Source organism: Heliconius melpomene, chromosome 9 (genome assembly GCF_056956725.1).
Source record: "Heliconius melpomene rosina isolate 202511_hmr_F chromosome 9, ASM5695672v1, whole genome shotgun sequence".
Lineage (NCBI taxonomy): Eukaryota > Metazoa > Arthropoda > Insecta > Lepidoptera > Nymphalidae > Heliconius > Heliconius melpomene.
Genome location: NC_140397.1, coordinates 4962709 through 4977947, shown reverse-complemented (window position 1 = coordinate 4977947; position 15239 = coordinate 4962709). Strand labels below are relative to the sequence as shown.

The window sequence follows — 15239 nt, the reverse complement described above, 5'->3', positions numbered from 1 at the left end:
AGCAGGCGTAGCCGCGTCCGGGTCCGCTAATATAAATATAAAGTGGGAATTGTAGTGTCTTAACACTAGGTTCCCTCTATCTATCTACTCAGTGTGAGATACAACGTGACGCTGATCTATTTATATTGTGACTTATGAATGAAAAGGGTATCTCAAGGTCGCTCTCAAGATCGAAATGTAAATCTTGCAAAATTTCAAACGGTTGAGGACGTAACGAGTTACTCCGTTTTTTTACGAAATATAAAATATTATTTATTAAAAAAATTTAACACTACGGCTTTTAAATAATAATTGTATATAATAATTATCTCATTAACTCAGCATTAAAATAAAATTGTAGCGGACAAATTATTTCATAATTTCATTTTATATATAAGTATTATGCATTTTTCTGGAAACAATTTTTATATTTTGTGAATTTTAAATACAAATTAAAATTTAAAACGGAATATGATTTTCTTATCTGAAGGCCCTTGAATTTTAATAACTCAGGCTCGTTTGTGAAAATTTACTAACAATCTTGTTCGAGTAACTGATATATATCTATAACAAAGGCAATCCTCATTGAGATTACACGAGGGCCACTCTAATGAACGCACATATCTTCATTAACAGAAAATAAATCTTAATTATGTGTATATAAAGAATGTAAGGTTAAATAAACCTTTTATTGTAAAATAAATAAAATAATAAAAAAAAAACATTAAACGCACGAGTAACGACAAGATGATATAATATCAAATAAGAAAACAGTACATTGCCTTTAAAATATCAGTACAATAATATCTGTATAATATCTGGGCAAGTAGACAAATCTATAAATCTAAGTTTTTTTTAGGTTTTTTACTAAGCTATGGTGACGAGGTAGAAGCTAAAGCTTCCGTTACAGAAGTGTCTTAATAGGAACAGTGTTTCTTAGCTAGTATTAAGAAGACTCTGTTCCCATTATGATACTTCTGTAACGGAAATAGTTGTTAGTGTGAACCTGGTGGGTCCCACGTTCCCTCTGCCTACTCTGTTATGTCCAGGACACAGAATCTATAAAAACCCTATACTTCCTTTAATAAGTATCAAATATTTGCATCAATTCCACATTTCAACCCAATTCAAACTTATTTACCACTAAAGGTCAGAAAGCCTCACAAATCGAGAACATTCACAAACTCTGTGAACCCAAAACCCATTGTAGATTATATCATCTCGTATGCAAACTTATTAAGAAAGGTTATTTCCCAAATTAAGGTCATGCGGCAACACTGATTTCCTGCTAAGACAATGGAAATGCCATCAGACACACATATTTGGGGTCGAGCGTGAATTCTGCAAATAACTACCTCCCCCTGGAATTGTACGTTCTTGGTAGATTAGAATATTGATGTTGATACTATATTTGAAATGGCATAATGTAAAGGATTATATAATACTTAACTCATGCAATAATGACGTAAATGATCTTTAAAAAAACTTGCTCTTTAAAAAATTATTTAATTAATTACTTAATCAGCTTCATGCTGTATCCTGCAGGATAGACAGAGGGAACCTACTAAAACACTACGTTCCCAATTTCCGCCGAATTCAGAAGAAATTGCGTGCTGAGGGACGGAATTCAACGCCGCGTTTTGCCTTGATACCTGAGCGAAGAATTGGTAATATAAATTTGAATAAATATTTAATTTCCTCGAGTGGGGAACGAATCCACAACCATTAACGTGCCTCTGCGCCACGACTGGCCTTATAAACTACACTAGATATTTTTTTATTTTAAAACTATATGTAATATATTAGTTGATGAATGTATTTTAAAAATATTTATGATATTAAAAGGAATGTAATTTCAGCTTATTCAAGAAAATTCAGACTGCTGCGAGATGGTAGGTGCTTTTTAAATGCAAAATTACACCTGGATATTTCATTTCATCTGGATAGGATACTAAATTAAAATAGAGTTATCTATGAAGTAAGGAAGACGGCCTTTCTGATAAAATACATTTTTAGATTAGCTATAACATAATTTATTATATTTATTAAATCTATCTAAATAAAGTTTAATATTTTTTTGGCCCGGTGGTTTCAATTCCTTCTCGGGGGAATGAACTATTGAATATTTTAATTTGCTCGATCTGATAACAAGGCAGAGCGCGGCGTTTAGTTCCGCTACTCAACACGCAATGCCTTGAGTATACGGCGGAAAATATGAAATGTTTTAATAGGAATGGAGTGTCTTAACACTACGTTTCCAGGTTCCCTCTGCCTACCCTGCTATGTGCGGATACAATAGATACCACGGTCAGTGTTTACTTGTTAAGTAACGGAACTTAACCCCGCATTTTTTTTATTAGTACGGGGAAATAAAAATAATTCATTCTCTCTAATGGATATTGAACTTACAACCAACTAACGAATACAGTTAGATGTAGTTCAGTTATGTAACAAGATGGCCTTAATATACTTATTTATAGATGCAAAGAAAATCTAGTAATTCATTACTACACTGTCAATTTTTTACGCAACTGTGGACGGACGGATGGCGGAACCTAACGCCGCGTGTCGTGTTGCGTATTGCTTATAAAAATTACCCCCAGTGGAATTTATCAAAACAAGAAAAATGTTATATGAAAAAATATATCCTAAATATCAAAATAAGAAAAATAGTTAAAAAAACATTTCCGTACCAAAGTAAAATAAAAAAAAAGAAAAATATAGCTTGCGACCCTGCCAGGATTCGAACCTGGAATCTTCTGATCCGTAGTCAGACGCGTTATCCGTTGCGCCACAGGGCCGGTGAGCTTTATGCTCTAATTCAAAATAGCTTTTGAGATTAATCTTATCAGTGAATTTAGGCCAAGGAAATAATATTAAAAAAGAGATATATATTTATATCTGCAAGAATTTCACAAATTAAATTATTTTAAAAATATATTACAATAATTTTATTACATTTTTTTTATAATAATAATGCCAATATAATACTAGCATTCATTAACGAGAATCAGGAGAATCGAATCTGTTAAGACTTATTACTGTCCTACTGAACCACTGCGAAATATTATTTGAAGCTTATCATTCTTCGCCTTGGCGTCGCGTTGATATTATAATATTTTTCTAATTAGATAAATTTATTTGGAATTTACCCTTCGTTTACCATTTTCTACCCAATTTTCAAGACATTGCATTGCAATTAAAGAAATAAATATAATAGATTTATCTAATAACAAGGAACAAAAGAAGGAAACAATTAAATTATATATAAAAAAATCAAATCAGCTTCACACTGTATCCCTTAGCGTGTTGAGTAGCGGAGCTCAACGCCGCGTTTTTGCCTCGACACCAGAGCGAAGAAACAAAAATATAAATTTAAATAAATATTTTATTTCATCGAATGGGTATCGAACACACAACCGTCGCACCCTTGTGCCGCTGCACCAAGACGGCCTTAACAATTAAATTAAACCATTAAATTATTGTAAAATATATTAAATATTTAATACAATTAAATAAAATCTCTACTTCCTAAATAATTTATTAAAACAATTAAAACCTTATAGTACTAACCTTGAAGCGCCATCTGACAGCAGCATAACAATAAAAAAAATAAAAAACTTTTTCTCATCATGTTTTGTTTTATCCGAAATAAAAAAAAATCAAATTTATTCACACTGTCACTCAGTTAAGACCCCCGTTGGTTCTGAGGCGTTTCCATTCACAGCAAGTTTGATAACGTTACGACACCCACCAATGTATTTTACTATGGATCGGTGTAGTTATGTTACTTTACTATAGCGACTAACGTATTTTTGTTATAGGACGTGTATATTAAATTTTTATAGTAAGATTTATGTTCACTTTTTTATCTTCATTCACTCGGGGTAGGCAGAGGGAACCTAGTGTTAAGACACTTAAGTTCCCATTTTCCACCGAATTCTCAATGTATTACTTATTCGTAACCAGAGCAAAGAAATGCAAATATAAATTACCCTGACTGGGGATTGAACCCACAACCAATCCCATTTACAGTCAATTGTGCCCCCGCGTCAAGACTGGCCTCACAATTAATGTTTCTTAGTTCTTATAATTACAAACAAAACTTTTATTATATAATAGTATATTAGATCTGTTAAGCTATAAACAGAGTATCAATTTAACTCTATTTTTCATTCAACTCGAAATAAATTTAAATCGAGATAAATTACTTTTAAAGATATAGAAATGTAAATTTTAGTGGTAAACCCTTCACGGATTAACGTTAATGAGGTATTTTTGTAAAATATTAATTAATGATCTTATATATAGGTAATTTCATGAAACCATATTTGTACAATATTGAGAATTTCCTATATTTTTGCGACACACGGCTGTGGCAATATGCTTGTGTAGGTACTTTGAAAGGAAAGTTGCTTTGTGCCTTACTTTTAAATATATCTACTATACCTTTTTTAAACATATTTAATAGAGGTATTTAATTTTTAGGGCTCCATACTTCAAAGGGTATAAACGGAACCCTTATAGAATCAAATAAAAAGAAAAATAAAAACCTGAATCAAATATTTCAGGTCATAAGAGAGTATTTTAGGAATATTTTTAAGGAATTTTGTCTAAATTAATTAAACCTATATGGACCCGTAGAACTACAGTTGTGAAATTTGACACGAAGGGAGAATTAACAATACAAATAAAGAAAAAAATCCGAAAAGTTAAAATTTATAGGTCTTTTATTGAAAAAAATAATTACAAAACTAAGTTTGTCAAGTTTTATAAATTGTACTTCCTATTGAAGTACAATCTTGGTGTAGGTACGAAAGCCTCGGTGGGAGAGTCCGACTCGCACTTAACCGTTTTTTTATTAATATATGTAACAGTTGTCATTTCTATCTCCCACTAGAACTATAGAATATTATAATTAAGATGTTTTTCAAGTCTGGTTAGTTGGTTATATAAAGTGATGCGTTGAATTTCGCAACCTAACGAGTGTTTGTTTAAATAGAAGTTGGGTAATATAAGGTAGACATCTCATAAAGTCTTCATTAGTATTTGTACCTCAAAGAAAATGAACAATATTAAAAAAAATATAAAAAGAAGAAAAATATTATGTATTTCAATAAATTTATTTGTATAATGAACTAAAGTAACAAAAATAAATAATTCATAAGGAAGTTAATCTTCAATATGGTTTTATGTACACAGAGATAACATATTTAAATATAATATTCATCTATCTATATATATAAAATCGAAAGGTCACTCACTCATCACGAAATCTCAGAAACTACATGTGCTAGAAATCTAAAATTTTGCATAGGAGTTATTTATAGGACGTAGGTGCTCGCTAAGACGGGAATTTGCAATATTCGACTTCTAAGGGGTTGTTTTTGGGGTCGAAAGTTTGTATGAAACTTCGTTACTACAAATGCTAGAAGTCTCAAATTTTGCATAGACGTCACTAGGACGTAGTCATGGAGACAGAAATTAATAATAACATAGTTCACGCGGGTGAAACCGCGAGCGGGCCGCTAGTTCCTGTATAAAGGTGGCCTTCGTCCTACTATGCGTTGTCTGAGGTTTCTCATTTTGAAAATAGCGGCAGATTTTTCCTTTATATATTTTATATTTTTTTATCTACTTTTTGCTTTACGCTGTATTCCCATCCATATAGAAGAGTAAGCGCAGGTAACTTAGTGTTAAGACACTCCGTCCCCCATTTTCCGGCATACATATTTAGTAAGATCGGGAACATAAAAAATCATTTCACCTGTCGTAATCGAACCAAGATCATCGCATTTACAGACCTTGTGCCGCTGAACTACGATGGTCTTATTAAATTATTTTTCTGCATTAAATGATGTTTATTTTTATTTATATTAAACAAGATAACTGTATAAATAATTTGTATAAATATGTGGCCCAGATATATTTTATTGTACTCCTGGTAAGCCATTACGTGATGTTAAACCACTTTTGAACAAGTAATAATATCTGGAATTCGAAATAGAAAGTAGAGTTAAGAATGGAGTTTCTTGACTGAATAGATGTAAATAAAAAGTAAAAAATTAATGTAAATAAATTAATTAATTAGATTTAGATATTTCTTAAGAGAAAGATCACAGTTTCACGATATCCTAGGTAGAGTCCGGTTATTACTTTTTCCCGTTTTAAGTGGCACAACCCAACACCGGGCTTTTACCTTGATGCCAGAGGGAATAAATTAAAATATTATTAATCCAGTCCCTCGAATGGGAATCGAACACACAACTGTCACACTACACTCACTCCCTTCTGCCCCTGGGCCAAAACGGCCCCAATATATTGAAAAAATCAAATTAAACGAAGAAATATTCTATTATAGTCTAACATTATTAATATACGATAGTTTTTCATATAAAATATATACGGTCATCGTACAACGGCGCGTATTACGTGATACCACGTAACGTTAACGTTATACGTAATATGAAAATTAGGTCGCACGTTACGGTCTCTAGTTTTTTGGTGCGTTAGCTTCATTAATTCTAATCAAGTGGTTTAGATAGTTTCACATTTTCCTTATTAGCTTACCAAGGATTAATATAATATGGTTTGATTAATAGAAAAATATTATGTAAATAAAAAAAACATGTAAAAGGTCTTTATGGAGGGTTTTGAGTTCGATTCCTAGTAAATGTGGGGTATAGCGAGAAGATGAAAAAAACTCTTTACATATATTATGAATAAATAAAAAAAAATCAGCTTCACGCTGTATCCCGCACACAGCAGGGTAGGCAGAGGGAACACAGTGTTAAGACACTCCGTTCAACACTTTCTGCCGAATTCTGGAGGCATTGCGCTTTAGCTCGACACCAGAGCGAAGAAATGGATATTTAAACGTAAATAAATAATTCACTTCCTCGAGTGGGGATCGAACCCACAACCGTCGCGTTACAATTACACTCTTGTACTGCTGCGCCTTGACGGCCTCATAGATATTATAAATATCTATCAATTTAGTACAAAACAGTCGAGCGGCATGGTTATAATGGGTTCAAATTCAGCATTGGCAATAACATGTAGCACAAATTATCTACAAAAGATGTTAAGTACAATGCTATTAAACAATACTATCCTTTCATAATATTTGTTTAAGCTTATCACTTTATTCCGCTCATAGCAGGGAAGGCAGACGGAACCTGGGAACCTAGAGTAAAATACTCCATTCTCATTAAGACACTTCCGTATCTTACTTTCAAACGAAATCTCGAGGCATTGTGTGTTGACAAGTGAAAATATTAAATATTTCATTTCCTCGAGTGGTAATCGAATCCACAACTTACGATTCCACTCACATTCTTGCCTTAACATCTACCAATGACACAATAACTAACGATGCAATTAATTTAAATAATATTGTACTCTGACACAATTATTCCATATACGCTATGTGTATCACACGACCTAATTACACAAACTCTCTGCAACTGTACACAACTGGGAGACGGCGGGGAATCCCACAAATCTAGCAATTAGTACGTGAATGCAGCAGAATAAACAAAACAAGTAATAGTACTGTTTGAGTAGACATATGAAAGTTGAGTCGAGCTATTTAATATACGAATATGGGCAGAACTTTCGTGCTTTACAAGAAAATTATGCTATGAAATTGAAGCCAGTCGTGGCGCAGGGGCACAAAGTGGGACTGGTTGTGGTTTCGATCCCCGCTCGTGAAAATGAAATATTTATTAAAATTTATATTTCCATTTCTTCGCTCTGGTGTCGGGGTAAAGCGTGGCGTTGTTCTGCCATTCAATACGCAATGCGTCTAGAATTCAGCAGAAAGTGGGGAACGAAGTGTTTTAACACTAGGTTCTCTCTGCCTACCCGGTGTGAAGCTGATTCTTATTGGATCTTTAAAATATATTTTTCTTATTGTTCATGTTGTTTATGTTTTATTCAGCTAATATTAGGTTATTCCATTAATTAATCGACCTTAAAATCAGCATAACTGATATAATTAAATTCTGATTTGTGTACAGAAAATTATAATAAATTAAAAGTTCTAAACCCAATTTATAATTACTAAATTAAATTCGAGTCCAAATTGAAACTATGAAAATTTCTCGTATGAATATTGAAATAAGGAAAGCTCTTCGATTTTAAAAGTTTAGAATTTATGAACTTGTTTTCCAAATATATCATAGATATTAATTTTTATACCAAATTATCCATATTTTTCACCAGAGATCGAACTCATTTTATTGAGAACGGAGTGTCTTAACAGTAAATTCCCAGATTTATTTGCATACATTGCATACATATATCACGAGAAATGCAGCATAAAAGAATAATAATATAAATATTCAAGGAAATATTAAATATATAATAATATTTATACTCTAACATTTTAGTATTAAGGAGATAACTCAGCATTTCTAAAGAGTTATCTACGCTCGCCGTCACAGCCGGAGCCAGAGTTAGTACAGTGCTGGTCTAGTAAGATTTAAGGTCAGATGGAACTTGGCAGTCATGCATATATGTAAGTCGAGTCAAATTTTAATAAAAATATATACAATTTAAATATATTCTATACATTTTTATATAACACCAAATGTCGTCCAATAATTGTCTGTCTTTCAGAAACTGAGTAGCGGAAGAGAAAATTGAGAAAAGAATCAAAAGTCTAAGCTCTCAAGATCGATCTCATACTTGAGAGCAGATTATAAATAGGGGCCTAAGAAACTGAATTTGACCTACTTGCAATACTCAGAAGTTCTACGTATGACAAGAAAATAATATGGTATCGTCGAGCTGGTTCGGTCATTTCAGTGTTTTTCAGACCAATGGCACTCTTCAGAGGTTGCTTGTAAGCCATTCGAGCTCAGGTCCATATAATTTACATCTCCTGTAACTAGGAATTAGGAAAAGTGTATTTTTTTTAGATTTTTAATACTATATATGCGATTCACTAATTCTTATACATAAATTATCCATCAAGAAACCTTATAAACGTTATGATCCGAATGATTCTTAAAGAAAATGTAAAATATATTTTCTTAATGGAATTACCATTTTCTTGAACTGAGTTTCTAAGATTTTTACTATTATATCTAATTAAGTAACCTGTTACGCTAAAGGCCGTCATGGTGCAGTGCATAAGGATGTTACTGTAACATGACGGTTGTGGGTTCGATCTGAATTCGGGGGAATGAATTATTTTTTTATTATTTTTTTTATTGTTTTGCTCTGACACAAAAACTCCGCAAAGACAGGGAAAACGCCGGTGGTAACTTACGTTACTCAACACAGAATGCCTCGAAGAATTCAACAGAAAGTGGGGGAACGGAGTATCTTAGTACTAGGTTCACCTGCCTACCCTGTTACATGGGGGGAACGGCGTCAAGCTTGTTTTATTTATTTATTAGTTACTTAAGTATGGCTACCGACATAGATAGAGAAAACCAAATACTCTTATTTTAAAATTTTCTAGATCTCATAACTAAAAATATCAAATATTCCTTAAAAAAATATTTCAAATGGGAACAAAAAGGAAGTCAAACATGCCGCCGACCGACTACGGTGAAGAAGAGGGTCCCTAATCTTAACGCATACATACGGTTAATTTAACTACTAGAGATTAACATTAACAAGCGAATACACGAAGCAGAGGCCTCTCTACGGAATTTGTTTAATGATAGAGCGAGGATAAGGTCCGGCCCCTCGCCACGGCCGGTCTTCGCAACGGCATCGGACTTCCCGCAAGTAACATTCACTTCACTTCTTTTATACTTAGCGAGTAAGAAAATGTTTATAGCGCGATTCAGAACTTGGTTGGTGATTGGCCAGATGATTTGGTTCCAGTCAATGCACTGCAGCAGCAAAAAAACGTGGCGTGCGGAGTCATTTGGAACGGCCACTTAGATATCTTGCCGCGTGCAGTAAAAAACAGCTATTTCTGCTCTGACCACGTTTATTATAACAATTGAGGTATAAAAAACTTATCACATTCCATTTATCTATGTTAAAAATTATCAATGACTAACATTTTTTTAAATTTCAAGGTAGGTAGAAGTACTTCAGTGCTAAGTCACTCCGTTCCCCATTTTCTGCCGAATTCTGGAGGCAGAGCATGTTGCCTCGACGCCAGAGGAAAAAAAAATATTAAATATTTTTTTTCTCGATTGGGATGCGAACTAATCCATAGTTTATCTTATTTGACTTATTAGTTTACTTCATGTATATTCTAAAGTTAACAATAAATTTAAAATGTAGTGGCGTAAAAAAATATTTTATATATGTAGTGAAAATCGTATTTAAATCGGTTAAGCCGATTCTTGGAGCAGCGATAACAAGCGTCTGTTATGTATTTTCTTGAAATACACTGACTGTAAGCCTTCATAAACAAAAGGACGAAAGTATATTTTGCTAAAATATGAATATAAAATGCTCGCAAAACTTAAATCACGTTTCATGAAAATCCCTGGTCTTATAATGAACGTGTTTTCTTTCTTTTGTATTTAATTCATATCCAACGGGTACACCCTTTTCAATCTCTTCTTTTGGATATCTTACTGGCGTATTAGATTTTGTTTTTCTCGTAACTGTGTCGTTTAAGGGCAGGAGCACACTGTGATAAAAATATTTTATATAAATATATTTTTGTAATAATGCTTAATTTTTCTTTTACAGTGTATTTGGCCAAAAAGAGTGAAGACATGTTTTTTCCCATTATTATCCAAATACGAGACACTTTGCCTTATTACAGCAGAAAAATTAAAATTATTTATTTCGCTAAGTGGGAATATAATAATAAAGATTTAGTCGTTTAGACTTAGCTAAATAGAATGAGTTTAATACATTAAAAATTACACATTTTTTTATTAATTAAGGTAAAAGAGTAAACCCACAGTTCAAATAATAAAATATGTATGCCTAAGGTAAAATAAAGGAAATAGGGAAAACAATGAGAATTCAGAAAATATAAAAAAGTGTGGAATAATTCTTTGAAAACCTACACCACTTACAAAAATATAAAATAGTTAAGTTAAGTTATATAAAATGATAAGACACTAGCGTAGATACCCTTACTAGTGTCACTAGCCTAGACACCAATTAGGGTTGAGTGGCGGAACTCTACACCTTTTCTTTGCCAGAGCTCCGAGAAAATCATTTCCCAGAGGAAACTATCTGAACACATATATATATAAATATCTTTCTATATATGTAAGTTATAAGTAATTACCGTTATATTTTTTTCTATAACGTTAATAAAAACGAATGAAATGAAAAGACGTTTCAAGTGAAAAGATTTATTCGTGTTCTTCACCCTGAATAAAAGTACGAGCAATTCATTCGGTTTGGTGAATTTTGTTTGATTATTTTTCTTTATAAGTATTTAGGTAGATTTAAGATATCAATTAGGGCTTGAACATATTTACGAAATAAATATTGTTTGTAAAGTAATTAAATAGCTATATTTACTTTAATAATAACTTACGACAGTTTTTCCTTTTTGTTGGTTCTCTGTTTGATTATAAGAAATTTAATAAATTTTGCAATACCTAAGTAGTTTTAAAATTGGTTTAAACTACTTTTTACTATTTGAATTACGAAGTTGGTATTTCCTTTCTGTCTATCATATTTAAAAATTACATATTTTCTTATTTATGCTCTGTAACAAATTTTGCTATATTTTTTTTTAAACTTTACAAGCAACATTTGTTTTCAGCTTCACGCTGCATCCCGCATTTAGCAGGGTAAGTAAAGGGAGTCTAGGGCCAAGCCGACACGACAAGACAAGACACTCCGCTCACAACTTTACGCTGAATTCTGTAAACAGTGCGCTGAGTGACGCAACTACACACCTGGCTTTACCTCAGCACCAGAGCGAAGAAATGAACATATTAAATATTTCATTTTCTCGAGCGGGAATCAAACCCAAAGCTTAACGCTAAATGCGTTAAGCTTTGGGTTTGATTAGTCTACTCTGGATTAAATAAAATAGACCATAAATAATGAAATAATATAAAACAAACACCAAAGAAATTTCCGTTTTACAATCGACAATATACAGCTTTAGCTCACATTGTCATTTGCAGGAACAAAGGACTCGTACTCTTATGTAGCACGAGACTCGCCTAGAGGAAATTACACATTGTACGTTGTTTTCCACTAATTAAGATTACATTTGGTGAAGGATTTTCCTTTTTGAAGTGATAATTTATTTTATTTTATTTATTTTGTTAGTAAAAAAGCGTATTTCGTGCATTAGGGTTTTTTAGGGTTTCGTAGCTAAGTAGGTAAAAATGTTACCCTTATAACATCACTGTTGTTTGTCTGTCTGTCTATCAAGACCATTTGACCATTTTGACCAAGAGATCACGTGGAGGTTCTTGAAATACAAAAAAATCAAGTTTCTAAGCAATCAAAAAATATGAGGAATTCTGCATCGTTTTTGATGAATTTTGTATGAAATTCACCGCGTAATAAAAAACCTATATTACTCGTCGACCTATAGTTATGACATTTGGCATATTATATTTGACATTTAGGCAGGGGGTTAAAACACTCCGTTTCTAAAGTTCCTCTAAATTTTCAAGACATTGCACATTAAGTGGTGAAACACAACGCTACGTTTCGTTTGTTTAGAGTTTGAAAATTTAAATAAATCATTTCTTTGGGTGGAAGTCGAACTCACAACCATCAAGTTTGCAAGCAGACGTTGTGCCACTGTGTAACAACGGTCTAGCCCAAAAGGTTATTTTAAAACACTACCTTATACATATTTGATATATTATATGACAGAGAGGTAGTGTTTTTAATTATAATGTGTCACTTTTAGTTAACATGAACGTATAAAATGAAAAATGCTTCACGTGTATAAAAAATTTAAAAATTATATGAAAATGAAATAGATCTCCCTCAGGATTTCATTTGCTCCCTAAAAATTAAATGAAAACTGAATGAATTATTTAACTTTTTTATAACTAAGGCGTCAGAACTAAGGCTATATTTGCATTTTGTCTCATTTGCAAATTCACTTAGCTCGTGGACTTGGCTTAAATATTTAAAAGAGTTTCAAATGTAAAGCTTTTTAACATTACGCTTGCGTACAGGTTTTTTATTCTATACTAGTGGCCCGCCCGCAGCTTCGCCTGCGTGAACTACGTTATTTTCTGTCTCCATTAGTGCCTACGTCCTATATGTGACGTCCATGCAAAATTTGAGACTCCTTGCATTTGTAGTAACGAAGTTTCATAGAAACTTTCGACCTCAAAAACAACCTCTTAGAAGTCGAATATTGCAAATTCCCGTCTTAGCGAGCACCTACGTCCTATAAATAACCTCCGTGCTAAATTTGAAACTTCTAGCTCTGGTAATTTTTGAGATTTCGTTATGAGTGAGTGACCTTTCGATTTTATATATATAGATAACTAGCGGCCCGCCCGCGGCTTCGCCTGCGTGAACTACGTTATTATTAATTTCTGTCTCCATGAGTACCTATGTTCTATAAGTGACGTCCATGCAAAATTTGAGACTCCCAGCATTTGTAATAACGAAGTTTCATACAAACTTTCAACCCCAAAAACAACCCCTTAGAAGTCGAATATTGCAAATTCCCGTCTTAGCGAGCACCTACGCTCTATAAGTAACTCCTATACAAAATTAGAGATTCCTAGCACATGTAGTTTCTGAGATTTCGTGATGAGTGAGTGACCTTTCGATTTTATATATATAGATAAAAAATAAATATTTTTTATTATTATCAATTTAGGAATAAAATGAAGAACGGAGTGTTTTAACATTAAGTTATCTATCTACTCTACTCTATGTGAGACAAAACGGTAGAGATAGAAAAAGGAAAGCTAAAAAATATATTATTCTTCGCGTACATATATAGAGATAATTCATTCGGTGTTCAATATTTTTAAAGAGATTCTAATTGATGGTGGCCTTTCCATTGATTGATAAATATTTATTTAAAAATTACATTTACATATTCGCTCTGATGTCGAGGCAAGGCACGGCGTTGGGTTCCGCCACTCAACACGCAACGCCTCCAAAATTCGACAGAAAGTTCGAAACGTAATGTCTTAAGGTTCCTTCTACCTACCCTGATTGATTGATTGAACCTACAACCATCGTATTTACAGACACAGTCACACTGAGGAACAATAGCCAAATATTCTATATATATAATAATATTTTAGTTTCTGGGGATCTAACTAAAAATGATATCTTCTACATAAAAGACCATCAACAAAAGAACTTTACCGTCTTGTTAGGAAGTCTCACTTGACCCGCCCCATGTCACATATCTATTCAGGCGTTTGAGAGGATACAGGAACCTTTCTTACGTTACAAAGGTCACAGAAAAGACCTTTGTAATATGTTTTACATTTTAGATTACAAAATAAAACATTATACTCAAAGGTAAAGGAAAAGCTTCTAATAATATTTTACCTAATTTAACTCTATTTGTTAGTAAAAACTGTATTTTATGAATAATATAAGTGACGTAAAAAAATTCAATTATATATAGGATAACTTAGTTATTTGGCGGAAATTAGGGAACAGAGTGTTTTAACACTAGGCTCCCTTTGCCCAATTTTCTACAGTCAGAATACAGTGTAAAGCTGAAAAAAAAAGGATATGCATAAGGTACAAGAAAACTTAACAGAAAATTGGACTTCCAGCACAGTACGAGATCTCCAATATCCAGACATATGTATAGTTGTCAGAACTCCAATAATAACTACAAAGCCGTTTGCAGGCGTTCCTGTCCCGAAAGCCTCTATCAATTTCCAGCTGGGAACTTACGCCAGTTCTCCGTGGAGCGCGGTGAAGCTCACACGTGCTTTGCCCGTAATACTATAAAAATACGTAATTCTGAACTTTTCAAACAAAATTTACATATCTAGTACAATTATTTAAAAACTAGTGTTTAATATAGTTTGGAGAAAATGTTTTTTATAAGAATTTTTGAATTTTTATCTAGTTCGTCTGTGCGGTAGTAAAGTTTGGTTATAACAATGTTCTGTGTTAGTGTGCAGGAATTAACCCAATTTTAGGTAAGTTGTTTTGAAGCTTAACTTTTTTTTTATTTTTTAGAGTTCTTAAGGAATTTTGCGATTGTATATCTTGTATAAATATGGTTAGTTATATATCCAGAGCTAGAATCAGCTATTAATGTAAAAAAATTGAACATTTATGGAAATTTATATAGTAACTAGCGGGCGCGCGCAGCTTCGCTTGCGTATTTAGGAGTGAATTCTAAT

General features: G+C 32.7%; 1 protein-coding gene and 1 non-coding gene across 3 annotated transcripts in view; one reads left to right on the top strand and one right to left on the bottom strand.

Moving 5' to 3' along the window:
- LOC146536325 (uncharacterized) overlaps positions 1–15239 on the top strand; it is a 124930-nt gene that overhangs the window by 62872 nt on the left and 46819 nt on the right. Inside the window, exon 1 of one of the 2 annotated variants that reach the window (XM_085190269.1) lies at positions 14803–15032. The exons of the other annotated variant lie outside the window; for it this stretch is intronic. The gene's annotated coding sequence lies outside the window, so the exon portion shown is untranslated. Of the gene's footprint in view, positions 1–14802; positions 15033–15239 lie in introns of those variants that run through there. 2 annotated transcript variants of the gene reach the window in all.
- On the bottom strand, positions 2708–2780 carry TRNAR-ACG (transfer RNA arginine (anticodon ACG)). Its single transcript has one exon. It is a non-coding gene; the product is annotated as a tRNA-Arg (tRNA).